The following is a 27297-nucleotide window of genomic DNA, read 5'->3' as shown; positions in this document are numbered from 1 at the left end:
TACTGTAAATCTTCATATCCGAAAAATATTAAAATTTTTCCAGCCATCATTCTGACCAAATACAGACAAATGTATGAACTGGATTGTTGTAACATAATATTAGGAAAGAGGTGGATAATAAGAGTGGATGTAATAGGAATGCAGTTAGAAGCTTGAGCAGCTCTATAAATCACAATGATAACAAGAACATAGATATCACACTTACGGAGCAACTTACAACTTAGTAGCCAGACTTGGGATTGGTTACAAGTACTTGTGGCAGTCTGTCATACACAGTAACGGCTAGCAGAGCCAGGACTATTACCTGAGTTCCGACCTCAGCAACCACATACTGGTCAGCACAGGCGATGCAAAGTATGTGATCAGCCATTGTCCACTTAGAGAGGATTAAAGAGATAAAAAATAACGTATGTTAAATGTTAATATATGTTTAGTAAGATCACATTAAACAGGTGATTTCAGAATATGCAAAACAACCACTTGATAATGTGAGTAGTCAGGAAAGCGCTTGGAATTTATCTATTCTTTCACAGTGGTTGTTTTGTTAATATATGTATGTATATATATTATTGTAATCACGAACAAGTAGTATTTAATCAATAACAACACTGCGACTTGCCGAGGAGATTCGAACCCGTGTTGTTGTATCCCACCTCATGGTGACCGAAAATTCCACGACGCTCTAACCCACGGGACCATACAATCCCATATGGTCCTGTGGGTTAGAGCGTCGTGGAATTTTCGCTCACCGTGAGGCAGGCTAAAAGAACACGGGTTCGAATCCTCGGCTAGTTGCAGTGCTGTTATTGATTAACACACACACACACACACACACACACACATATACATACCTCCAGATATATTCTTATTAACGTTTATGGGGCCTAGTTCCTAGGCATTAGGTGCATCCATAATGTTCTTGCGCTACCGTCTGCAGGATAGATATTGGGTGAACAAAAAACTAACTTCTGTAGCTGGGTAGAATATGTAGGACGGATTTCATAGCCAGTTGGGGTGCAGTTGACCTTTTAATGGGTGCACCAGAAGGTCAACTGTAGAAGGTGTTGTCTACGATGTAATTAATGCCAATGTGGTGTATCCAGTGACAGCAACAGAACATAAATTGTATTTCGATAGAATTTTTAGTTTGTGTCTCAGCGGACATTCCATGGTAGTCGAAATTTTGCCATAAATTTGTCATTCAAGAAGTAAGATAATTTTACCTTTAGAGACTCGGTTTTTTCTTCCCATCTTAGACACAATTCACGTGAATAAAATGAAAGCTTCAGAATTTCGTCACAGTCTATTATGACTTGAAAAATTATTTGGATTCGAAAACAACCACTGCAGAATATACTTTCTGGGGACAACATTCCGCTCTGTGTAGAACTCTATGAAGTAATAATCTGAGCCCAAGCTGTCCTTATCACGAGTTCATTTTTCATTAGTCCCCCTAGACCAGATTGTCAACCTGTTACTCCAGAAGCTGAAATTTAATTTGAACCATCAAATATCCTGCGAGGACTTTGTGCAGCTTACAGATGAATTTTGTAAAACTTTAAATTGTTTCCTTATGTTATTCGCATTTCAGATGGAAGTTCGGTATGGTAGTGGCTTCCCAATCTTCTCTGTGTTGGCGAACTTAAGATGGACTCAAGGCAGACTGGAAGAGCGTCCATCCATGATTCCCAGAACCGTCATTTGGGTCCACTAAATGGATTACATTCTTTTCATACCTCTTTGATGACTCAACCTGGATAACCACAAAAATAACTTCAACACAGCTGAGCCATCTTCACAGTTTACTCTTGAGGAAATATATAACAGCCTTCATTTTCTCGACTTCTTGCTCGTGAAACTAGAGTGCCACCTCAAATTCAGGTCAGCAAACTCAGCAACAAAAAACAACTCAGATCCTCCAGAATATCCAGTCCAGGATTTCTTGAGGAGCAATGTAATATCTTTAAAAATACCTTTCTGACACTTAAGAGATTCTAGTACACATCATCCGTGTAGAGTAGAAGCAGTAGGAGGCGGAGTCACCACTGGACTGAACACATCGACTCCAGGCTGAAGGACTGATTACCTCAAACTACTCCTCATCTTCCCACTGTTCTTCTCTATAATAGACTGAAGAAGGCACTGGCTGGCGAATCGTTTCCGCAATGAAGAGTCCCAAATATTGCAAAAATATCGTATTCTTCAACTTATCGGTTTTCTAAATCATTTACATTACATGTCACACTGTTGATTACATAACACCAGCCCTCTCAAAAAAAAAAAAAAATGCGGACGTAACAACAAGCACCATTAAAATCTCGTCAGACACAAATCAAGCTGCCCAGACCATGGGAAGACAGGAGCTGAAAAATTGCGGCTTATATGTATGTATATATATATATATATATATATATATATATATATATATATATATATATATATATATATATATATATATATATTACACTTCAAGTTATAAAAAATGAAAGAGTACAGAGAGACTTAAAGTGGGATAAAAGAGTAACGAGGGAGTACATATAGGAAGAAATGAGAGAATGAGTGAGTAACAGGAAAACTAGCAAACATTCTTACGATAATTTTGATTTTTTTTTTTTTTTTGGGTGGAGAATCAAATGAACTTAGGAGTTAAGAGTGAAAGTGGTAATATATTAGAAGGGAAGGTAGAGGTATTAGAAAAATAGAATATTTTTGAAGAGTTGTTAAAAGTGGATGATAAAAGGAAGGCGGTGATTTCAAGCAGTGGGCAGTGAGGAATGGGATCTGTTAGGAGGAGTCAGAGATCAGTGGGGATAAAGTGCATGAGGGAGGTGGGATAGATAAGATAAAGCGGGTGGGGATACAGAAGTGAACGGTGCATTTGTCCCATCAGGATTCCAGAATAACTGACCAATGCACAAATGACCGGCACTTAAGTGACAAACATATGACGACATTTCGAACTGACTTGGACCTTTGTGTTGCGATTTATTTATTTTATACCTATAGTTAGAAACAGCTTTTTCTCCCGAGTTAAAATCAGTCTGTATTTCAAAAAAGACGCAAACACTCGAGATTAACTTGGCATGTCTAACTTTAATTCTACACACGACAAGTGAATTCTCACACTGAGTGAAAGAAACAATAATTTTAATAAAAATTTGAAATTAGATCTCACGATAGAGAATTTACACGACATCATTCTTGATGACTCCTAAGTGCTGGAGGCTTCTTGTGAAAACTGTGACGGGAGGGAGGCATGAGGCGGTTATTACCTTTTGTACATCAGTGTGTTTCACGTTATGATTGGTCAACCCGCAGCCTAGCTGGCAAGGTGATGATTGGTCAACCCGCAGCCTAGCTGGCAAGGTGATGATTGGTCAACCCGCAGCCTAGCTGGCAAGGTGATGATTGGTCAACCCGCAGCCTAGCTGGCAAGGTGATGATTGGTCAACCCGCAGCCTAGCTGGCAAGGTGATGATTGGTCAACCCGCAGCCTAGCTGGCAAGGTGATGATTGGTCAACCCGCAGCCTAGCTGGCAAGGTAATGATTGGTCAACCCGCAGCCTAGCTGGCAAGGTGATGATTGGTCAACCCGCAGCCTAGCTGGCAAGGTGATGATTGGTCAACCCGCAGCCTAGCTGGCAAGGTGATGATTGGTCAACCAGCAGCCTAGCTGGCAAGGTGATGATTGGTCAACCCGCAGCCTAGCTGGCAAGGTGATGATTGGTCAACCCGCAGCCTTGCTGGCAAGGTGATGATTGGTCAACCCGCAGCCTTGCTGGCAAGGTGATGATTGGTCAACCCGCAGCCTAGCTGGCAAGGTGATGATTGGTCAACCCGCAGCCTAGCTGGCAAGGTGATGATTGGTCAACCCGCAGCCTTGCTGGCAAGGTGATGATTGGTCAACCCGCAGCCTAGCTGGCAAGGTGATGATTGGTCAACCCGCAGCCTTGCTGGCAAGGTGGTAATTGGTCAACCCGCAGCCTTGCTGGCAAGGTGATGATTGGTCAACCCGCAGCCTAGCCGGCAAGGTGATAATTGGTCAAGCAACAGCCTAGCCGGCAAGGTGATAATTGGTCAAGCAACAGCCTAGCCGGCAAGGTGATGATTGGTCAAGCTGCAGCCTAGCCGGCAAGGTGATGATTGGTCAAGCAACAGCCTAGCCGGCAAGGTGATGATTGGTCAAGCAGCAGCCTAGCCGGCAAGGTGATAATTGGTCAAGCAACAGCCTAGCCGGCAAGGTGATAATTCTTCAAGCAACAGCCTAGCCGGCAAGGTGATAATTGGTCAAGCTGCAGCCTAGCCGGCAAGGTGATGATTGGTCAAGCTGCAGCCTAGCCGGCAAGGTGATAATTGGTCAAGCAGCAGCCTAGCCGGCAAGGTGATGATTGGTCAAGCCGCAGCCTAGTTGTGGTTGCGGGGGTCGATTCACAGCTCTTGGCCCGGCCTCTTCAACTGGGCGCTTCTCAGTTACTCTTACCGCTCCGTGAGGTTTATCATACCTCTTCTTAAAACTATGTATGGATCTTGCCTCCACTACATCACTATCCAGGCTAATCCACTTCCTGACAACTCTGTGACTTAAGAAATACTTCCTAACATCCCTGTGATTCAACTGAGTCTTCAACTTCCGACTGTGACCCCTTGTTGCTGTTTCCCATCTCTGGAACATCCTGTCTCTGTCCACCTTGTCTATACCTCTCAGTATTTTATATGTCGTTATCATATCCCCCCTATCTCTCCTGTCTGCCAGTGTCGTCAGGTCGATTTCCCTTAACCTTTCCTCATAGAACATACCCTTAACTCCGTGATTAGTCTTGTTGCAAACCTTGGCACTTTCTCTAGTTTCCTTACATGCTTGGCTAGGTGAGGATTCTAAACTGGCGCTGCATATTCCAACATGGGCCTAACGTAGACAGTGTACAGGGTCCTGAAGGAGTCCTTTTTAGATGTCGGAATGCTGTTCTTAGGTTGCCATGCGCCCTTATGCTGCAGCAGTTATTTGGTTGATGTGCGCCTCAGGAGATGTTCCTGGTGTTATTCTCACACCAAGATCCTTTTCCTTGAGTGAGGTTTGTAGGCTCTGGCCTCCTACACTGTACTCCGTCTGTGGTCTTCTTTGCCCTTCCCCAGTCTTCATGACTTGCACTTGGTAGGGTTGAACTCCAGGAGCCAGTTTCTGGTCCAGGCCTGAAACTGTGTGTGTGTGTGTGTGTACGTACTCTCGCTTCCTCCCGTCCACCACCTTTTAACTTCCTTAGATATTTAATACCACAAGTTATTCAAAATTCTGAACAGTATTGTCTCTGACACCGTCCTCTCATAACCTTTTTTTTTTTTTTTTTACCAATATCAGTTGCACTTTACATACAAAGTTCTTCATCGTCACCTCCACTATCTGAGCCAAACACATTTCTAGACCCCTTGTGGGTCCCAGTTCTCCAAGTTTTTCTTTTTGGTTGAAATTTGTGATTGTGGTGGTTGAGGTTCAGCTCTTGTTATTTGTCCGATTTACTCCCTTCTAGCCTTGCGAGCCCTGTCATGCCTATTCCTAAAACTCTGTGATTATGTATGAAACCTGACTCCACTACTACTTCGTCTAGGTCATTGTACTTCCTGACAATCTTGAGGCTGAAGAAACACTTCCTGACATCCCTCTGACTGAACTGTTTCTTTAGATTCTGTGTTCTAGTGCAACTCTTCCTCTCCTCTCAGTCTATCCCTATTCACTCTACCCAGTGTACTTAGTATTTTTTATGTCGTTATCTTATCTCCTGTTTCTTCTATCCTCTAATGTCGTCAGGTTTAGTTTCTCTCCTCAGTGATCATTCCTCGTAATTCTGGGACAACGTTTTTTCGTTTCATACGCTTGAAATTTCTCCCATTTCTCAACATGATTAATCAGACGAGATTTCAATGTTTGTGGTACATACTCCAAGAAAGTCCTAACCTGTGTCGTATATAGGACCGTAAATAACTCTTCGATGAGATTCCTGATGAGATTTGCTGCAGAGGTTATTCCACTGATATGTGCCTCTAGCAATGTGCTCAGGATTAAGCTTACTCCTATCTCTGTCTCTGCTTGAGTGAGGTTTACATACTTTGTCCTTTTGTCTCTGTTTAGTTTTTGAATATAGTTTCTTCTTGCTCCTTCCATTAATTTCATAATTTAGTATATGCTGGTGTTGAATTTAAATAGTCATTCTCTCGTATGTGCAGGTTATTTGTGTATTGTTCTAGTCACGGTATTGTGCCTTTTTATTTTTTTATGGATCCCGCAGGTAATCTTCTTATTCTTTCCATTTTTTAAATTTTCTTCCTTCTTTAAAATCCTTCTTTCTTACTGCTTCCAGGCGTCGTAAGAATCAGCTTCACTTGCTACGTGACTGTCTTGCTGAACATGTTTTGCCCCCTTCCTTCTCCCATTTCCTCAAACCCAACTCCTTGGGCACTCCCTGTCCTGGTCATGCCCGCCTCTTCACCAGCTCATTATTTCTGCTAAATCTCAAGTTGAAGATACCTTCTTTACTCTCCGTCAGCGTCAACGTCAGCGTCAACGTGCTCACTTTGCTTCTCTCCCAAAAGATCTTTGTAACCTTCTCACTACCATTGTTTTTGACACTGTTCGCCTTAATTCACAAATTCATTCTATTAAACTACAGAATAAACTTCAGCGTCTCGTCTCAGACAGCCCTTGGTCAAAATTCTCCCTTACTGAGTGTGTTACTAATCTGTCACACACTCCCAATATCAGCTTGAACTTCTTGGTTTTGGTATTTACTTTGCCACATCACTTACCCCTCGCGCTGGTATTGACCTGATTAGCTCTTTTGATTCCTTTCGTCAATCTCGCTCCCGTAATCTTCCTGACTTGTCCACTTTTTGTGGCGCTCTCCTTCTTGCTCTTCATAGTTTGTTGTCTAAGAATTACCACCTTCCTCGCCGCTATCAACTTGCCCTTTCTTCTCTTAAATCGAATACTGATACTGTCACCCTCTCTTCTGATAAAGGTAATTCGGTAGTTGTCCTTGATCGCGAGGATTACCTCCGTAAAGCTGGTGTCTTGCTCTCTGACTCACGTACCTACACTCCTCTCGTTTCCAACCCTCTTGATCGCAACAAGAGAACTTTCAACAAGAAACTAAGGACTCTGTCCTCCTGACTTTGACGTTGTTCAATGTTTTCGTGTCATTTGTCCCCCTCTGCCTTATTTCTATGGTCTTCCTAAAACTCATAAACCTGATATTCCTCTACGCCCCATTATATCCTCTAGAGGTTCTGTCTTTTATTCTCTTACCACTTGGCTGACGAAAACCCTCCCTTCTTTTCTTGGTACTTTATCTCCTGCCCACCTTCGTCACTCCCAAGACGTCATCGAACGTGTTCAGCCTCTCCCGACCTGTAAGATGCTTAGTCCTGACGTTGAATCCCTCTTTACCAATGTCCCGTTTGATGATATCCTTAATTTTCTCAGAGAGAGAAGGCTAATGAAGAGTTACTTCATCTCCCTATACCTACTAATGTTTTTCTTGATCTTATTTGCCTTTGTGTGGACTCAGATTCCCTTTCCTTCCAAAGTAAATATTATTCTCAAACCTTTGGTGTCGCTATGGGCTCTCCTCTATTCCCTGTTCTTCCTAACCTTCGAAACTGTTCTTCTTCCAACTATTGGTGTGCGCCCTTCCCTCTCGCTCCGCTATGTAGATGACATCTTTACTCTTTGGCCTCATGACTATTTATTCTCTTCCAACCATTTCTCGTTGCCCTTAATAATCTTGCTCCTTCCATCAAGTTTAAAGCTGAATGGGAATCTAATTCTTTGCTACCTTTCCTTGATGCACATGTCCACTGCTCGGATACAGGCTTTGATTTTCCGTGTATCGCAAGCCTATGCACAGTGGTATGTACATTCACTACTTTTCTTATCATGCTTCCTCTGTCAATAAAATTGTTCTTCTTTCTTTCTTTCTCCGGGCTCTCCGCATTTGTGACCCTCATTTTCTTGAATCGGAAGTTTCCACTCTTTGTAATTCATTCTCTCATCTTGGCTACCCTTCCCATTTCATAAACTCTGTTTTCTCACGTGCTAAACGGACTTTCTTCTCTCCCAAACTCTCTACTCTTGGGAAATCTGTTCTTTGCCTTCTCTGTATTTCCAGTCTTTCTAATCTCAACATCAAACTTACTTTTCGCCGGAATAACACCATTCGCACTAATCTAGTTCGTACCTCTCCTCCCGTTATAGATGCTTCTGGTGTCTACTCAATTTCATGTTCTTCTTGTCCTCTTCAGTACTTTGGAGAAACTGACCGTTCTCTTTCTGACAGACTCGAGGAGCACAAAAGAAGTGTTAGGCTTGCATACACTTCCTCTTTTCTGTCATGTTAGAGATCACAGTCATCCCATTGACTGATCTGCTAAAACTGTTTACCCTACTTCTAACTTTCACAGTTGCAGTCTTGTTGAATCATTCCTTATATACAACTTTCCTTGTATGAATCTTAGTATTGGCTTTGTCTCTGTAGATGCCTTCCATTCCCGTTACATTGTTGTATGCTCCAAATTTCGGGACAAGCGTGACTTAACCTGATTCTTTTTTTCCCTCTTCTCCTTTACGTCCCTTCCCCCCGCACCCCTGCGTTTGTGACCTTCCACCTTGTGGGCTCTTAGCTCTCCTGCAGTGCTCCTCTTCCTCCTTTTCCCTTCTGTCTTTGGCTCCTTTCACTTTTGCCTCATTTTTCCTCTCCCCCTTTCTATTCTTGTCCCTCCTACCACACTCCCTTCTTTACACTACCATTACTTCTACTACTACTTCCATTACCAGCCTCACCTCCACTACCTCCATTACCTGCCTTACTTCTATTACTACCACTACAACTACTACTCTCACCTCTTTTGTCCCGTCTCTGCCAGCTGGCCTATATATACTGGTTCCACTTCTCCTTTATGTTAGTGTGACTTTGTAAATGGTCAAAGTCAGACCAAAACGTCGTCGTAATCCTCTCCTGTGTGCTGGTTATTTGTTTAGTCTAAGTAGTCACTTGTCAGACAAATCTTACAGGTCCATTTGTACTCTTTCCATGTTTCCATTGAGTTTTATCTACTAATTAATTGTACACTACCATTCATATATACTAGAAACAGTACTGCATGTTTATACATACATGATTTCCTACTTTTTCGCACTTCCTTACTCTGACATCTCACCTTGCACAATCACCTTTGTTGTCTTCCCATAAGATACTCTAGGGTTCACTCTAGTGTATTTCTGCTATTTCTGCCACAAGTTTTTGTTGCAGTGTCTTGTGAGGTACAGTATCAAATATCTTCATGTAGTCCATCTAAACATTTCTCTCCTCACTCAAATCTGGTAATTTATCATGTATTTTTAGCAGGTTTGTGAGGCAAGATTTTGCATCTATAAACCAGTGTTGATTTGTTGTTTTTTAAATTACTTCCCTCCGAGTACTTTTCAATTATCCTTTTGATTATCCTTTCCATTACCTTATGTGGCTTGCTTGTCAGTGACACAGGTCTGTAGGTTAACGCTTCCTGTCTTTTTCCTGTCTTGAATATTGGGACTACATTTGCTGTTATTCAGATTTGTGTCAATTGTCCCGTGTCCATTGGCTTATTATAGATTTTATAGGCTGGTTCGGACAGTTCTCCTCACTCTTCCAAAATGCATGTTGAGACTTTAGTTGGGCACCATTGTTCTTGATGTATCCAGGTTTCTCGAAGTTTGTCTCTTCCTGTTGTCCCTTGTATGCTTGGTGTCTAGTATCTGTCAGAGTACCTATTCTCTTTGACTCTCTGCTGCATTGTTTCTCATTTAGTTTTAATGTTTTACATTTTACTGTCTTCTTTCTTCTGATGTCAGGATGAAACAGTTTTGGATTTTGCTGCTATATCGTTCCCAAATTGTTGCACAGCGTTTTGACCACCTTCTATGCTTTCTTCTGTCCTCCATGCTTTGTATTTTTATCTTAATTTCTGCATCCTTGGTAAAGCTATGGGCTTTCTTATTTTTACAATTTTCTCTTGTTTTCTTTTTCTTCTGGGTATGAGGTTATCTTCTGGTACTTCATTATTTCATTCAATTATATTCCTTCTAGTTCCCTTACCCATTGTAATGAATTTATGAATCATTCATCCCTTCAAAGTTTCCTCTTCTGATGTCTGGTTGCTCCTATCACCCACCTTTTCTAATTTTGTCGATGCTTATTATGTAAAAGTAGACGTGCAATAATGTGACTTTCTTCTGTGGCAACGTTTCACTCTCCAGAACTTCGTCGAAGCTCTTGGAGAGCGAAGGTATTTGAATTCCATGACTGTTGTCGTTAACATCCGAAGGTCTCTCATATTCAACTTAATCTATATGAGATGCATGTATGTTATATACTAGATTCAGCCTTGCTGACTCATCTCTTCTTTCTCTTCTTGTGTTCTTGACATGCTGACAATTAATATTGCATCACCACCGTCACATTTCAGGTCTCCCATGTGGGTCCCAATTCTCCCAGTATTATTCATATTGGTTGAATTCTCTCTTGATTAGTACCTTTTGTTTTGCTATATGAGTTCTTGTTGCTTCTGCTGGGAAATCAGCCAATTCTTTTTAGTATTTTTATATACGTGTCCAGGTCTTCTGTTATTTGGTAAGGGATTGTAGATCACAGCTGCCGCTACTTTGGGTTCCCCAGTCTTAATAATGCACTATGTAGATATCTGACTAATTTCCATTTCTCTCTCTCATTTGAAAACTTTACTAATTTCGAATTTTTTCCTCTCTGAATGATGTCCTCTTGGGAAATGGCATCTGTTATCTTTTCTGTTAGCTTTATCTCTGAGATAGCTATGAAGTCTGGGGTTGCCACTGATATAGATTCTTTCAATTCACCTCTCTTCTTGTTTGGTCTTTGTGGCATAGCTTCTGTATACTTTCATCCAGAGCCAACAAGTTCGAGACATGCTCTGGACTAATATGGATAATATTTTTAGTAACTCCGCACTTCCTCCTAATCTTCAAACTACGAATTCTCTGCATCCTAGTTACAGAGTTATTATTACCATTATTAAATGTCAAACACCTGTGAGGTACTCGGAGCAAGGAATGGTAGAGGTTCAATCCTCCGTCTGCAAAAACAGACCCCATATAAAACCAGTTAGGATGTTGGCTATTGCAGCATACCTAATAAGACAGTGCCAGGAAACAGATTAAAGTCAGTGCAGAAGCCGAGACAATGATACGTACAGTGTGTGGAGCTTACTAAAAGATGGACAGGAAAAAACTAAAAGTGAACGAAAATGGATAAAAATGATAGCGAAGGACAGTAAAAAAATTAAAAAAAAAAAAAAAGGAGAGCATCAGATACAAATAAAATGCATGGGCTAGAAGAGATTCAGTGACCAACTGAAAATAACAATAGATAAAGTTAAATCTTAATCATCTTGTGAGAAATATATAATACTGATTGATACAACTTGTGATATAATCATTGTCTCGAAGATTACCTTCGAAGGCCACGTTGCAACTGTTACTCAGCCTCTGACAAAGATCTCTTGTGAACCTTTCCAACAGGCCAGATTTTTTATTCTGTTCATATATATATATATATATATATATATATATATATATATATATATATATATATATATATATATATATATATATATATATATATATATATAATAATAATTGTATTTACATTTAATGTTTTTTTTTTGTGTTTTTATAACTTAATTTCCATAACTATTGTAAACAAACATTTTCGCAGGTTTTCTTATATCCAGGAGTTGGATGTAGATTAAATCGTACTTCAGAATTTCAGTGTTAGGGGCGGCGCCCCTCGGGGGAAGTCCCATTTTTATTGTGTTATATTATTTAAAATTCTTGTTATACCGATTTCCAATACGGTGGTTCAAAATTTTTAATTTATTGTATGCGCTCCTTGGAGTGGAATACATTGTTACGCTGCTCTATGTTGATTGGCAATATTTTGAAGCTCTTTTTTTATTAATTTCTAAAACATATATATTTTCACTGTATCCTTATAAGTATTAGTTCAAAGATTCACAGGAGTGTGGCTCTCTGATACCTGTTTCCTGTCTGGGCAGGTGCTGGGTTGTGGCTTTCCATATCCGCCTCCTGGCTTGGCTGGTGCAGGGGTGTGAAGCCTCCCTTCCCCCCTCAACCACCTGACAAGGTGAGTGTACTGGTAGGCGTCCTCCCCACACCCACCTTCTGACAAGGCAAGTGCAGGAGTCTCCCTCCATTACCTGTCTCTCACAAGGCAGGTGTGGTGAAGCGATTCCTCCACATCTGTCTCCTGGCGAGGTAGGTGCAGGGGTTTGTCACCCCCCACACCTACCTCCTGACAAGGCAGGTGCAGGGGTTTGCCCCCCTTCTCCCAAACCTGCCTCCTGACAAGGTGGGTGCAGGCTTGTGAGTCCTTCACTCCTATCCCAAGACGAGGTGGGTGTGGAGATGTGAATCCACTCAAGTTCCTCCTGACGAGGCGGATACGAGGCATTAGTCCCCACATTTCTATCCCCTAACAAGGGGATATGTTATTCATTATTATTATTATTATTATTAGAATATATCGAAACAACTACTGAAGTATGAAAAAATGTTCATTAACCTTTTCCCAGATATAACTTACTATATTTTACTAGTAATAAAGTATACCCCAGGCAGCGCTGAGTCAGACAACTAGCCGGCGATAACGTCACCTTAGTGAAGCGCATGTGTCTTACTGATTTACTTATCAGAATTGCATACAGTTAAGCTAATAAGAAGATACTTATACGTACTAAAAGTTGATAAACGTGAATCAGTATAAACTGCTGTGAAATTTAAACAAACCATGGAACGGGAGGGAGTGTGAAATTTAACACAACGACCCTGAATTTATTTCTAGGCAGTAATCAAATTCTAACACACGCCTGACAGTAGTCACTAGTAGTTAACTGTTTTGTTGTCTTGTAATGCCAGTCACATCTGAGGACACTTACTTGGATCAGTACTTATACCTGATCTAATAATGAGTATATATACTTAGTGATGTTCTTTTGTCGCAACTGAACATAATATATAACAGATAACAGGAAACTGGCTGAAGTCACAGCTCCTTTATGTTCCTTCCAGAGGTTTTCAATGTCGTGTTATCGTACTCTTTATCTCGGAGATATCGTGTAGCACTTATTATAATGGTATTAGTGCTGACAGTGTCCTCTAATTTATGGAATTTGACCCTTTTTCTGAAAGCTACAAATGAACACATCCGGTAACATCCACTTTTAAGTAAGGACGTCTACGCTGTCCACTTAAGGAAATCCAACTTAGCTGCTCAGGGCAAAGAATTTATTATATTTAATCTAAATTTGATTGATTTTAAATATAAATTTAATAATTCTGAGTCAGATTAATCATTATAACATATACAGTATATTTACTGTTGTATGCAATATGTTTGTCATTTAAAAAATATATATATTAAGGATATAGAAATCTCAGTTTATCAAAGTTTATCAAAATCTTCTCATTGGCTATAATAGGAGACAGGAGGTGACGTCACTGGCATAGGAACCAATTAAAATATAGCATTTTGCGGCCATTTTATATGAAGATTTTATAATGACTCCTCACGGGAATTGATCATTTACATAATTATGAATAAATGATTGATAATTGAGCTGCCTTAGCTAATCCTTACTAATTCGATAATATGATGCCCGAAGCTACTAAAGTTCATAAATTTAATTAGCTAGAGATAACATATCATTACCCTATCAAGGTATGGCGATAATGTATAATAATTTATGATAATTAGGTTGAAAAATAGAAAGATTTTTCACACTGGCCAGCAGCGCAGGATCGACACCATTCATCTTAACTTCTCTTCCTACCTCAAGTTTCCTTAACCTTCTCTGGTACAGCCATCTCTTTGTCTCAGGAATTTTTCTTGGTTTTTGAGGTTTTTCTGAAAAAAAATGATGCTTCTGAATCTCGTCTTTGTTGCAGTTGTTGAAATGATTCTTGCTGCAGTTCTTGATTTGGTTCTTACTTCGATTTTTGATGCTTGTGTGATTTTTTGTTATTTGATTCCTATTACGATTCTCGATTTGGGTTTTTCTTTAGGATGTGTTTTGGTTTCGGAATGATGATCTTCGTCTTCCGATGAATCATTAACTTAAACTAATTTCCGCCCCCCCCCATAACTGTTGATTTCTACCCCCCATAACTGTTGATTTCCACCCCCCCCCCACATAACTGTTGATTTCTACTCTTCCCCCATAACTGTTGATTTCTACCACCCCCATAACTGTTGATTTCTACTCCTCCCCCAGACCCCTCAAGGAAGGCTCCTTGACGCTGGTGAGGGGCTCTTGATCTAGGGAATTGGATCTGTGCTCCAGTTCCCTGAATTAAGCCTGAATGCCTTCCATCCCCCCATAGGCGCTGTATAATCCTACGGGTTTAGTGCTTCCCCCTTGATTATAATAATAATAATACTCCTCCCCCATAACTGTTGATTTGTAATGGTCACTAATTAATTTATTGACCTTAAACTTGCATTTACCTTACGTAGCAGTTTTTTTTATTTGAATCCCCCCCCCCCCATCAGTCCCGTGTCGGTCAAGATACACTTCTACTGTAAGACTTTGCCCAGTTGTCATTATTATTATCTTATTATGTTAGTCATTTTTATTATTATTATGGTATGTTATTCCTTATTAATATTATTTTTATATGATTATGATATTATATTTTGATATTATTATTATTATTATTATTATTATTATTATTATGATATTCATTATCATCTCAGGTGGTGACATCAGAATAGATGAAACTTCTATGCTGAGGTTAACATGGACCGTCATGTCTTTCCTGAGGTGAAACAATACCGGTCATGTCAGTGGGTGACCCCAAGTTCAAGGACTACTGCCTAAATTTTTCTCTTATATTTTCTTCATTAAAATACTCAGCATCCTCATGAGAGGCTTTTACTATAGACATAAACTGGTTCTAATTGACGCTCTTTTAATAATATGGCTGTGTGAGGACATCCTGTACTGCGGTCTTGTTTACGTAGGTTAAAGGTCACTTTTTGTTTAACGTCTTGACTTCGACTAGACACCTTCCTGCCAGGGTGTCCTGGTGGGTGAAGAATCATCAGGTACACTGCCGATGGGTCGGTTCTGCACCACTTGATGCTAATATAACTCGTAACATAAATGAAACTCCCCACAAAGTTGGTTCCAGTGTCCGAGATAAACACCTCTGGAGACGAACGCCTGACAACACACTTGCAGTATTATCTTAATATTTTTACTAGTAAATCACTGTTGACTTGTTTATTAAAGTGTGATTCTTTCTGTTAAGAATATTGGGCCCTTTTTTTCTGATACGCCGGTGATTAAATTTCCATTTCACTTGAAAGTGTTCCCCTCTACGATGTTGAAAATTGCAACGCCATTTGTGTTAATGAACAAGAACCTTCTTTTGGATGTGCTTGAGTAATACAATGTATAATGAATCAATAATGAATTTGTCTTGATTTTAATTTATTTCAGCGACTCTATTTTTAATGTACACTGTTTTCGCATTATTATTATGGACTCGCTGAAGAATGACTTCATCATCAGCCAATATAATGGTCCGATTTATCTTGAAGGATTGTATGGTGCTGCGTATACACCGCTCTTTATACACCGTCATACAACACTGTCAGCATGACTCACGAAATCGTAATGACACGATTGCAAACCATACCACGGGTGGGGTTAGAACCGGCGATCAGAGTCTGGAGTTTTATGGCTGATCGCGGGTTCTAACCCCATCCATGGTATGGTTTAACACTGTCAACTTTAGTTGCGGTAAAGTTCGTTCTTTAACAGAAGCAATTCTAGGTTGGTATGCATTTATACTGACTTTACTCTCTTATACAAAAGTAGTGTTTCAGTGCTATACTTACACGAAAGTATATGAAAGCATATTTTTATTGTAAAAAATATATCAAAGGATTTGGAAGCAGCAACCACGTTTTTCACACTGAAATTCCCAGTAAATATTTCATCTCCTAATTAAGCATTTGCTGCTTATGAATATCTTATTATGAATAACTTATTACCTTTAAGAAAGGTGTATTTTATTTTTTTTGCTGGTACAAGTATCGTTATTGTCTAGAGATTTATCTGAATTATATTTTTCACACACTTCTGGCAAGACAGCTGATCAGTGAATGATCGTAAATATATTCCTTATTTTTGGTTCACTCTACCTCGGTTGATGGCGTTTGACGTGGAGAGGAAAAAATATTTTTATGCTGTATTTAGTTGCTGGCAGTAAAAACATATGTACGAGTAAATAAAGTTTTTGATTATTTGTCTCCTATTGTAACTATAAAACGAAGTTATAATTCTCCTGAATCTTAAGAGTGTCGGTTCTTTGAACCATTCATCTACAGTGTATTGCTTAATGTGTAAGTTCAACGACAGCAGTGGATGATAATACGAAACATCAGATGGATGGAAGGTTGGAAACCACTGCTCTAGAAGATGCATTACAGAATATAAAACTACTTGGTGTGGAAAATTTATATCAGATTTCTGAGCATATTTTGAGGCTATTTCTCCCCATCTCTTTTTGATTCCTTCAAGTAAAGGTTCTTACCGTGCCATTTCGAGTTTCTACTCCTCCCGCGCCACGAGTTACGGTAACAGGTGAAATAAGTCCAAAAGAATCAAAACAGGCTACGCTTGGTAATGGGATTATTAGTAATATTATTAGTAATGCTTTATGTTTAAAATACGAGATATCTTAGTAACCCAATTTAACCTCGTATGTTGTTGAATTTAGTGACTTATTGCCTGGTAAATCGTACGTGATCATTTGCCTTAAAATTTGGGAGTTACTGTTCCACTCTGTCAGACACACATTTAACTTCATAACTTTATTGGTTTCCGTATATAGTAATGTTAATTCTGTGCTACCCTGGGTAATTGTTCACTTAGAATTGTCTACCCATTTTAATTTTGCTATGACTTCTGGAATTGTACAAGCAAGCCTCTATATAAGCCTTGTGCAGACGTGGACTAGATGTACCGCCAGACAGGACGCGCCTAAACTTACGTTTACAGGGTTTTCATAATGACATGGATTAAATAGCTATGTTATCCTAGCGTTATCCCAGTCCGACTCCAGTAATACTACTCTAGGAACTACTTGTTTACATCTGCTATAAATGTGTTATTTTACATTATAAAATTCAAGACTGGTCTTAAAGACCTTCATGATTCCATGATGTGATAAGCTGTGTTCAAGAATTCGAGTCTGTTCATGGGGAAATTCCTCTAAAAATTATTTTGTAATTGCTCATTAATTGTTTAATCACAAAACTGTAGTAACTCGGGGATACTTTTATTACTGTGGATCTGATCCATCTTCAGACAATAAGCCATCCGATTGTCTGCCATTCAGGTTACACAGTATCCTCGCTATTGTCCTTGTTCAGAGACCACACTCTTGAGATATTGTTCTCTAGTGTGTTATCACGACTACTCTCCCTGGGGTTAATACCTACGGCGTCTGAATTCTATAATATGTATAGGAGATCGTCAGTCTTTAATCAAGGATTTTTATTATTGCGTGATAGACTTCTGCTTTGAGGTTAAGATTTAGTTGTCACTACCATGGAGTACTGCATCGTAAATCACATGACCCCCCCAGATGTCTTTAGCAGTGATGCAATATCCCTACCAGTCATTCCTCTGATAACAGAAGATTAATTGTCGGATCCTATCAGCACATCGATAATACCAACAGTATCTTGCCTTATGTCTTATAGGATTAAGTATATATACTTTAGCCTGCACGAACTACTTAACTGCTTCGCGAAGTAACCTTCCCTCGATCACGGCTCTTACCTATTTAATTTTGTGATCTATGCTGACTGACACATGTATCATGTTGTGCCTCTGAATACTTAAGTCAGTCAAGAACTTATAATTTCATATAAATAGGTTCGCTAGAGATTACATCTAATTCCTTGAGACAGGAGTGTTAGAGTAATGACTTTCGTGACCCGTGGTCAAGAAGAACTTTGACTCTTATTGTCATGGCCGCTGTTTAGTCCCATAGCTTAATCGCTAGCGCACTCAGTTCACACACTGAGGTCCGGAGTTCGAATCTCCGGTACGGCTGGATAACATTAGGGACGTGTTTCCATAACACACCTGCTGTTCATGTTCATCCATCAGTATAAAATGGGTACCTGGGTGTTAGTGGACTGGTGTGGGTCGCATCCTGGGACAAAACTCGCTAAATTTCCCGAAATGCTCAGGATAGCAAGCAACTTTCTATATAGTAGTATGTCACTGATGTCAGCTAGGACTGTATACCTTGTACATGTACTTGTAGAAATAAAGATATAACTATGATCATTATTATTACTACTTTGGCTATAGAAAATAAAGCCTCGGTTGTGCCCCCTTACGTATAATAGTTGTGATTTTGATATTTGTAATAATTAATTTGTTGAAACTCTTGATTTTATTATCCCTTCATAGAGCTATGTGCTGTACTTCCCTCTGATAAAACCAACATTATTTTTAATGGGCTTTGCATTTGTTTTTATTAGCGTGTCTTAGATATCAGTAGCACCAACTGTGGTCTATATCTAGTTATATTTTCTCATCCCAAGCCTGACGAAAAGGTATATTCCTTAACTAAATTTTCCCTTTACGCAATAGACAATATATCCTCTCCTCTTGGGAGCATATTTTTGTCTGCGTTATATTTTTTCATCTAGTTTAACGCTCATTTTCATTTGCAGTTCTCTTACGAAACAAGTGCCAGTTCGAGTTATACTTTGTGAAAACTAAGACTAGGGTACAAGATTGCTTCCTTTTAGTGAACGTGGGCTAGTAGACGTGTAATTACTGGGCTGACTAGGAGAGAAGTGCTCTACCAACTCCTGTAAACCTTATCTTAAAAGTGTTGTATGTCTTAAAAGTGTTGTATGTCTTAAAAGTGTTGTATGTCTTAAAAGTGTTGTATAATGCTTTATCTGTTGGAGAGCTATTTTGACACCTCTGGGTCAAAACAATTACTCAATATTTTGAGCATATTCACAATTTTGGTCCTGAATTATTGTATATCATGTAAATTGAAAGTAGATACATTGATATGGATAAAATTGTTTTACTAAATTAAAGGTCTGTTCTTTGTTTCCAAACTGAGCTTTCATCAAATGTATTAAATGGACAGACTGTAAACCTGGTCCAATAAATGGCTTCTGGAGTTAACCTCACCAAGTGCAAGGTCATGGAGCTTGGGGAAGGACAAAGAAGACCGTAGATGGAGTACAGACTCGGGGGATCAATGAGTGCAAACCTCACTCAAGGAAAAGGATCTTACTACCTGGTGGTAACTTACATGTAAATCTGCTACAACTCTGGGTACATTTGTGTCATGTACATCATTATAATATCGTCTGGTGGTGTCTTCAGTTTAGTACTGTATGACCGTTCAGTTTAGTACTGTATGACCGTTCAGTTTAGTACTGTATGACCGTTCAGTTTAGTACTGTATGACCGTTCAGTTGTTTAGTACTGTATGACCGTTCAGTTGTTTAGTACTGTATGGCCGTTCAGTTGTTTAGTACTGTATGACCGTTCAGTTGTTTAGTACTGTATGACCGTTCAGTTGTTTAGTACTGTGTGACCGTTCAGTTGTTTAGTACTGTATGACCTTTCAGTTGTTTAGTACTGTATGACCGTTCAGTTGTTTAGTACTGTATGACCGTTCAGTTGTTTAGTACTGTATGACCGTTCAGTTGTTTAGTACTGTATGACCGTTCATTTGTTTAGTACTGTATGACCGTTCAGTTGTTTAGTACTGTATGACCGTTCATTTGTTTAGTACTGTATGACCGTTCAGTTGTTTAGTACTGTATGACCGTTCATTTGTTTAGTACTGTATGACCGTTCAGTTGTTTAGTACTGTATGACCGTTCAGTTGTTTAGTACTGTATGACCGTTCAGTTGTTTAGTACTGTATGACCGTTCAGTTGTTTAGTACTGTATGACCGTTCAGTTGTTTAGTACTGTGTGACCGTTCAGTTGTTTAGTACTGTATGACCGTTCAGTTGTTTAGTACTGTATGACCGTTCAGTTGTTTAGTACTGTATAACCGTTCAGTTGTTTAGTACTGTGTGACCGTTCATTTGTTTAGTACTGTATGACCGTTCAGTTGTTTAGTACTGTATAACCGTTCAGTTGTTTAGTACTGTATGACCGTTCAGTTGTTTAGTACTGTATGACCGTTCAGTTGTTTAGTACTGTATGACCGTTCAGTTGTTTAGTACTGTATGACCGTTCAGTTGTTTAGTACTGTATGGCCGTTCAGTTGTTTAGTACTGTATGGTCGTTCAGTTGTTTAGTACTGTATGACCGTTCAGTTGTTTAGTACTGTATGACCGTTCAGTTGTTTAGTACTGTGTGACCGTTCAGTTGTTTAGTACTGTATGACCGTTCAGTTGTTTAGTACTGTACGGTCGTTCAGTTGTTTAGTACTGTATGACCGTTCAGTTGTTTAGTACTGTATGACCGTTCAGTTGTTTAGTACTGTATGGCCGTTCAGTTGTTTAGTACTGTATGACCGTTCAGTTGTTTAGTACTGTATGGCCGTTCAGTTGTTTAGTACTGTATGACCGTTCAGTTGTTTAGTACTGTATGACCGTTCAGTTGTTTAGTACTGTATGGCCGTTCAGTTGTTTAGTACTGTATGGTCGTTCAGTTGTTTAGTACTGTATGACCGTTCAGTTGTTTAGTACTGTGTGACCGTTCAGTTGTGTTTAGTACTGTATGGTCGTTCAGTTGTTTAGTACTGTATGACCGTTCAGTTGTTTAGTACTGTGTGACCGTTCAGTTGTGTTTAGTACTGTATGGTCGTTCAGTTGTTTAGTACTGTATGACCGTTCAGTTGTTTAGTACTGTATGGCCGTTCAGTTGTTTAGTACTGTATGGCCGTTCAGTTGTTTAGTACTGTATGGCCGTTCAGTTGTTTAGTACTGTATGACCGTTCAGTTGTTTAGTACTGTATGGCCGTTCAGTTGTTTAGTACTGTATGACCGTTCATTTGTTTAGTACTGTATGACCGTTCATTTGTTTAGTTCTGTATGGCCGTTCATTTGTTTAGTACTGTATGACCGTTCAGTTGTTTAGTACTGTATGGTCGTTCAGTTGTTTAGTACTGTATGACCGTTCATTTGTTTAGTACTGTATGACCGTTCAGTTTAGTACTGTATGACCGTTCATTTGTTTAGTACTGTATGACCGTTCAGTTGTTTAGTACTGTATGGCCGTTCAGTTGTTTAGTACTGTATGACCGTTCAGTTGTTTAGTACTGTATGACCGTTCAGTTGTTTAGTACTGTATGACCGTTCATTTGTTTAGTACTGTATGACCGTTCAGTTGTTTAGTACTGTATGACCGTTCAGTTGTTTAGTACTGTATGACCGTTCATTTGTTTAGTACTGTATGGCCGTTCATTTGTTTAGTACTGTATGGCCGTTCATTTGTTTAGTACTGTATGGCCGTTCATTTGTTTAGTACTGTATGACCGTTCAGTTGTTTAGTACTGTATGACCGTTCATTTGTTTAGTACTGTATGACCGTTCAGTTGTTTAGTACTGTATGACCGTTCATTTGTTTAGTACTGTATGACCGTTCAGTTGTTTAGTACTGTATGACCGTTCAGTTGTTTAGTACTGTATGACCGTTCAGTTGTTTAGTACTGTATGACCGTTCAGTTGTTTAGTACTGTGTGACCGTTCAGTTGTTTAGTACTGTATGACCGTTCAGTTGTTTAGTACTGTATGACCGTTCAGTTGTTTAGTACTGTATGGCCGTTCAGTTGTTTAGTACTGTATGGTCGTTCAGTTGTTTAGTACTGTATGACCGTTCAGTTGTTTAGTACTGTATGACCGTTCAGTTGTTTAGTACTGTATGACCGTTCAGTTGTTTAGTACTGTGTGACCGTTCAGTTGTTTAGTACTGTATGACCGTTCAGTTGTTTAGTACTGTATGACCGTTCAGTTGTTTAGTACTGTATGACCGTTCAGTTGTTTAGTACTGTATGACCGTTCAGTTGTTTAGTACTGTGTGACCGTTCAGTTGTTTAGTACTGTATGACCGTTCAGTTGTTTAGTACTGTATGACCGTTCAGTTGTTTAGTACTCTGTGACCGTTCAGATGTTTAGTACTGTATGACCGTTCAGTTGTTTAGTACTGTATGGCCGTTCAGTTGTTTGCTGTATGGCCGGCCATTAATACGACTTTATGCACCATTATACTGGGTCAGAAGCTAAAGTTAGATGGTTGGCTGTCTTATCTGACACAAAAGCTAAGATTAGCTGCACCCTGACTTAAGACTTTATTATACATAAATACCCATCATTTACAAGCACCTGAGTGTGTAATTTGATGTAGTATAAAACAATGATTTACTAAAAAAACTGTACAGTGAGTATATAATGAAAAATTTATAAGCACATCCTAGCTTTCTTTGAATATTGTAAATACCGACATAAATATTTCGGTCAAGGTCGTGAACAGAACCGGAGCCTCACACTGCATGTGTCATAGAATATGATCACAGTTTGTATATATTCTAACTCATTCGATACTTCGTGTTATATGCAAATCGCAGCTTTACCTCTGTCGTTGGTTCAGCTACATAACGATTATTAGCATACAGTAACACGCACAAAGTTATACAATAGCATGAATAATTTATATACAGAATTATCTTATCACTGTATCATGGATGATGAGATTTAACCATCTGGTTGGTAAATCTCAAGTGTTGAAATGATACTGGAATGAGGTTAGACTAAAGTAAATTTGTTGTTTCTTAAAATTTCTAAGCTACTTTCGTCCTTTTAAGTTTCTTCACTATGTAACACTTTTTTATGCATGGAAGTTAGAGTTGAGTATTGCTTCCGCGCTAACTTGAAGCTAATGACCCGACTACCTAATTAAGGATCTATCTATACTAATTATCTGGTGAGGAAGGTACAACGAAAGTGTGGGTGATTGAGGATGCAGGAGCAGAATGATAGTGTCTGTCCCTCAGTCTCTCTCATGGGACGTGACAGCTGCTCATACCTACCTCTGAGGAAAACATTCCCAGTGGCAAGGTAGGCAACGCTCTACCCTCACACACTGAGTGTCCGTGGGTCAAAACCTTGCAGGATGGAAACACAGGAAGTGTGTCCCTACACCTGCTGTCACTGTTCACCTACCAAGTATGTTATAGTCAACTGGTGTAGGTCGCATCCTTGGGGAACAGGATTGAAGGACCTAAATTGAAATAAAACAGTCCTCGACGACGCACTGACTTGGGTTATGGTGGGTGGCTAACCCTTCGGGGTTAAAAATCCGAACAAAATTTTATCTGTTATCTTTAACCTACCTGTTGTACTTCTTGCAATATTGCAAAGCTCCTGACGAGGTATTTAACCCTTTGAGGGTCGACAGGCCCTCTCCGAAACTCGTTCTCAGGGTCGGCCAAATTTCAAAAAAAAAAAAAATTATTTTTTCTTATGAAAAAATAGAGTTTTTTTTTCTAAACATTATAGGATAAACAAAAAAAATTTACCATCAATACTTACGGAGATATGGATGCATGAAGTTTGCAGAAAATGAGCCGCGTATGGCAACAGCGGCGACTGCCGCTCACCCGGTAAACTTTAGTTTACTTGTATTTGAAGGTTTGTTGTTTTTTTCACTATTTTATTTTTTCACATAACTTATGTGGCCTGTGAGACCAAAGTAAGGTGCAATGTACATATATACACTCGTTGTATACAACACAATAAGCACACAAACATAATTATCAATATATTGTTTACAAAACTTGTTTACAAAAACAAACAATACAAAACATTGTTTATTATTATTGTTCTATAATATATATACCAATATACAGTCACTGAACATATTCCTATTAGTTCTGCAGCTTGTGGAACTCTGAAACATGGGGTCATACACAATGGTGTTTTATCTTTCTCCCTCATTCTATCTCTTTCAATCTGTCTCTCTCTTTCTATCTGTCTATCTATCTCTGTCTCACAGGTACACATAAATACAAGTATACATAGTATAAATTACCTAGGATAACCCAAGAAATCCAGACAAAGTGCTATACTCTGCTTGAAGATGTGAGTAAAAGTGATGACGCAGTCTTGTGGCTCTCTGAGACAGAGCTAGATGGATAGACAGGGAGCTTGACAGACAGGCAAATAGACAGACAGAAATGTTAGTATACCAGCAAAAACAAAGGGAGGGCGATGTTCATCTCATCATTTGGCATCAGCTCTACCCTCATTTACCCTCATCAAACGTCAGCACTTATCAGATGTTATCTCCCCTTATCTTGTTACTGTCATGGGTGAACATTTATTATTACATATTATTATTATTACCTATTATTATTATTATGTATTATTATTATTATTATTATTATTATTATTATGTATTATTATTATTATTATTATTATTATTATTATTATTATGTATTATTATTATTATGTATTATTATTATGTATTATTGTTATCATTACGTATTCTTCTTCCTCCTCCTCCTCTTCCTCCTCCTCCTCTTCTTCCTCCTCCTCCTCCTCCTCCTCTTCTTCTTCCTCCTCCTCCTCCTCCTCTGCCTCCTCCTCCTCTTGCCTCCTCCTCCTCTTGCCTCCTCCTCCTCTTGCCTCCTCCTCCTCTGCCTCCTCCTCCTCTGCCTCCTCCTCCTCCTCCATTCTTGGAACAAGTTTGAAGAGCTTGTAGTTCATAATCACTATCATTATCATCACCAATGCTCACATCTGAGTCTGGGATTTTGGGAAATAGGAGTTTCCTCTTTGATTCTGGTACAACTGAACGACGGCCCAGCACCAGAGGTGGAAGGCTGTGGGTTGTCTGGGTTTTCCTCACTATTACCCATATTATGGTCATTAGTTTCGGTCAAAACCTCACCAGAACCTTGAAACTCATCTTCACTGTCACTTCCATCTGTATTAGAACTGTCACTGGGGAACAAAAGTGTCCCAATTCGCCGAGGAGTGAGGAACTTCTTAAAACAGGGCACGGTGGAAATTGTGTACTATGATGGCATTCCCACAATGCTCCACTGGGTCCCAGATTTTTTTCCTACTGCGCACACCCACCACACAGACCCATTCTCTCACATCTAGGCTTATCAGCCTTTTCCTGTGAGATTTGAGGCCGCTAGAATTTATGCGTACTAGTACGACAAAAACCCCTACGCGTAAGACGTACTAGTACGACGAAAACCCTCAAAGGGTTAAGTGCGAAAGGCCTAGACTAGAGTTTTCTATCTCCCAGTGGTTAAAAGCAACGAGGCTAGTCCTTGAGCTGTGGGGAATGAACCATGAAGCTAAACGAATTGAGGTTGGCATTAGAAGATAGAACCAGGGAAGAGATGATGCAAAACACTCAGAGGACCTGAGAGAAAGTGGACAAGGATAAAATGCTGGAGAATGAGAGTCACAGAGGTGTCAGGAAGTATTTCTTCTGCCTCAAGGTAGTTAAGAAATGGAATTACCTGGACAAAGTAGTGGCTATATATACTTAAGAATAGGTACACCATGGCTCACGAGGACAAGCGGTAAGTTAAGAAACAGGGCTAGAAGATGGGACTCGACCCCTGCAGCCACAAACAGGTGAGTACCAAAAGAAGGAATCGGAAAGTTGGGCGAGATACATAAATATGATAATCTCCAATAAATCATTCCGCCTCTTTTAAGAAGAGATTCAACTTTCAACCCTGTTTTAAGACGTCATAAACAAACGAAAAACTCTTTCTAAATTATCAAAAGGCTACATGAAACCTACACAAATATTTAAAAAAAAGTATATGAACAACAACAGCAAAAAAATAATACGGTGTCACAGAGGACATATTTTCGCTTTGGAAAAGGTATTTATTTTTTCGCGATGGTTCCAATACTCCGCCATAAGTCAAGAGGTAAATACCGCCATGCGTGCTATTACTCACTGGCTCAGACACGATAAAACACATATATAGCAGTGGAATAGGGTGGATAAAGTTGAATGAGTGGAGGAGACAAAATGACAAAATTACCAGGTGGAGTAGGATCGCGGGTGGAGCAACTTAATGACAAGTTCTGCCTCAACGGAGTAGCCATTATTCAAATGAGAGTGTAGAAAAATAGCGGGAAAAAATATTCAAATGAGAATCGAGATATATGATTGGAAAGGGAAAAAAAAAAAGTCTTTTGAAATGTGAGTATTGTCTCTGCTTCTTTTTTTCTTCTACTTATATTGCCAAGCTTTGTTTTCCTATTGTGTAGCTTTACGCAAATGACATTTATACTGTTAAATTAAAAAGAAGTGAAGGTTATTACAGATGTTTGTGCGCTGCAAGACACAATATAGCAAGTAACCTGACGTGTTTACTCTCACTCATTGTAACAACGTAGCAGAGCTGGTGGCCGCACACCAGCCTAACTTAACCTGCGTCCTTGTAACATAATCGAACGGGGGTCCCCGAGGCAACAGAACCGAATGGGGGGTTAGCGAAGCAACAGAACCAAACGGGGGTCTCAGAGGCAACCCATCCGAAAGTGGGGTCCCCAAAACACCATAACTGAACGGGGATCTCCGAAACAACAAGAACCGAACGGCAGTTCCCGTAAGAACGTAAGCGAACGGGTGTCGAATTTTTCCTTGAAGAATATTTCTGAGACACTTTTGGATATTTATGCAAATGAAGAGCCAGGAAACATGAAGCTAGCAAAGAATAATTCATGTGGATTTTCACTCAATGATTTCTCTCTTCTTTTTTTTTGACAAACACGAAACATAATGGTGAGTTTGGTTGGTTTTATGTAGCCCAGGAATGTGCTTAAAAATATATATGATCCCTGGATTTTCATTCGATATTCTCCATGCAGGAATTTTGTCTCGTGAAATTATATATATTGGGTCACTAGAGAGATGTGACCACCTGTGACCAACCTAAGTCAAAGCTATTTTTTTTTTTTAATATTTGGTGAAAAAATGAGCATGTTTTTAGGTTTTTCTTATTTTTTTTATTTTGTTTTTATTTAAGATTAAGCAGTGAAGATTTCTCGACTTGAGCGAGTACCCGACCTGACGGATTGGTCGCAATGCGAGTACCCGACCTGACGGATTGGTCGCAATGCGAGTACCCGACCTGACGGATTGGTCGCAATGCGAGTACCC

The sequence above is a fragment of the Cherax quadricarinatus genome, chromosome 30 (assembly GCF_038502225.1).
Source record: "Cherax quadricarinatus isolate ZL_2023a chromosome 30, ASM3850222v1, whole genome shotgun sequence".
Taxonomy (NCBI): domain Eukaryota; kingdom Metazoa; phylum Arthropoda; class Malacostraca; order Decapoda; family Parastacidae; genus Cherax; species Cherax quadricarinatus.
Note: the sequence above shows the minus strand (reverse complement) of the source record.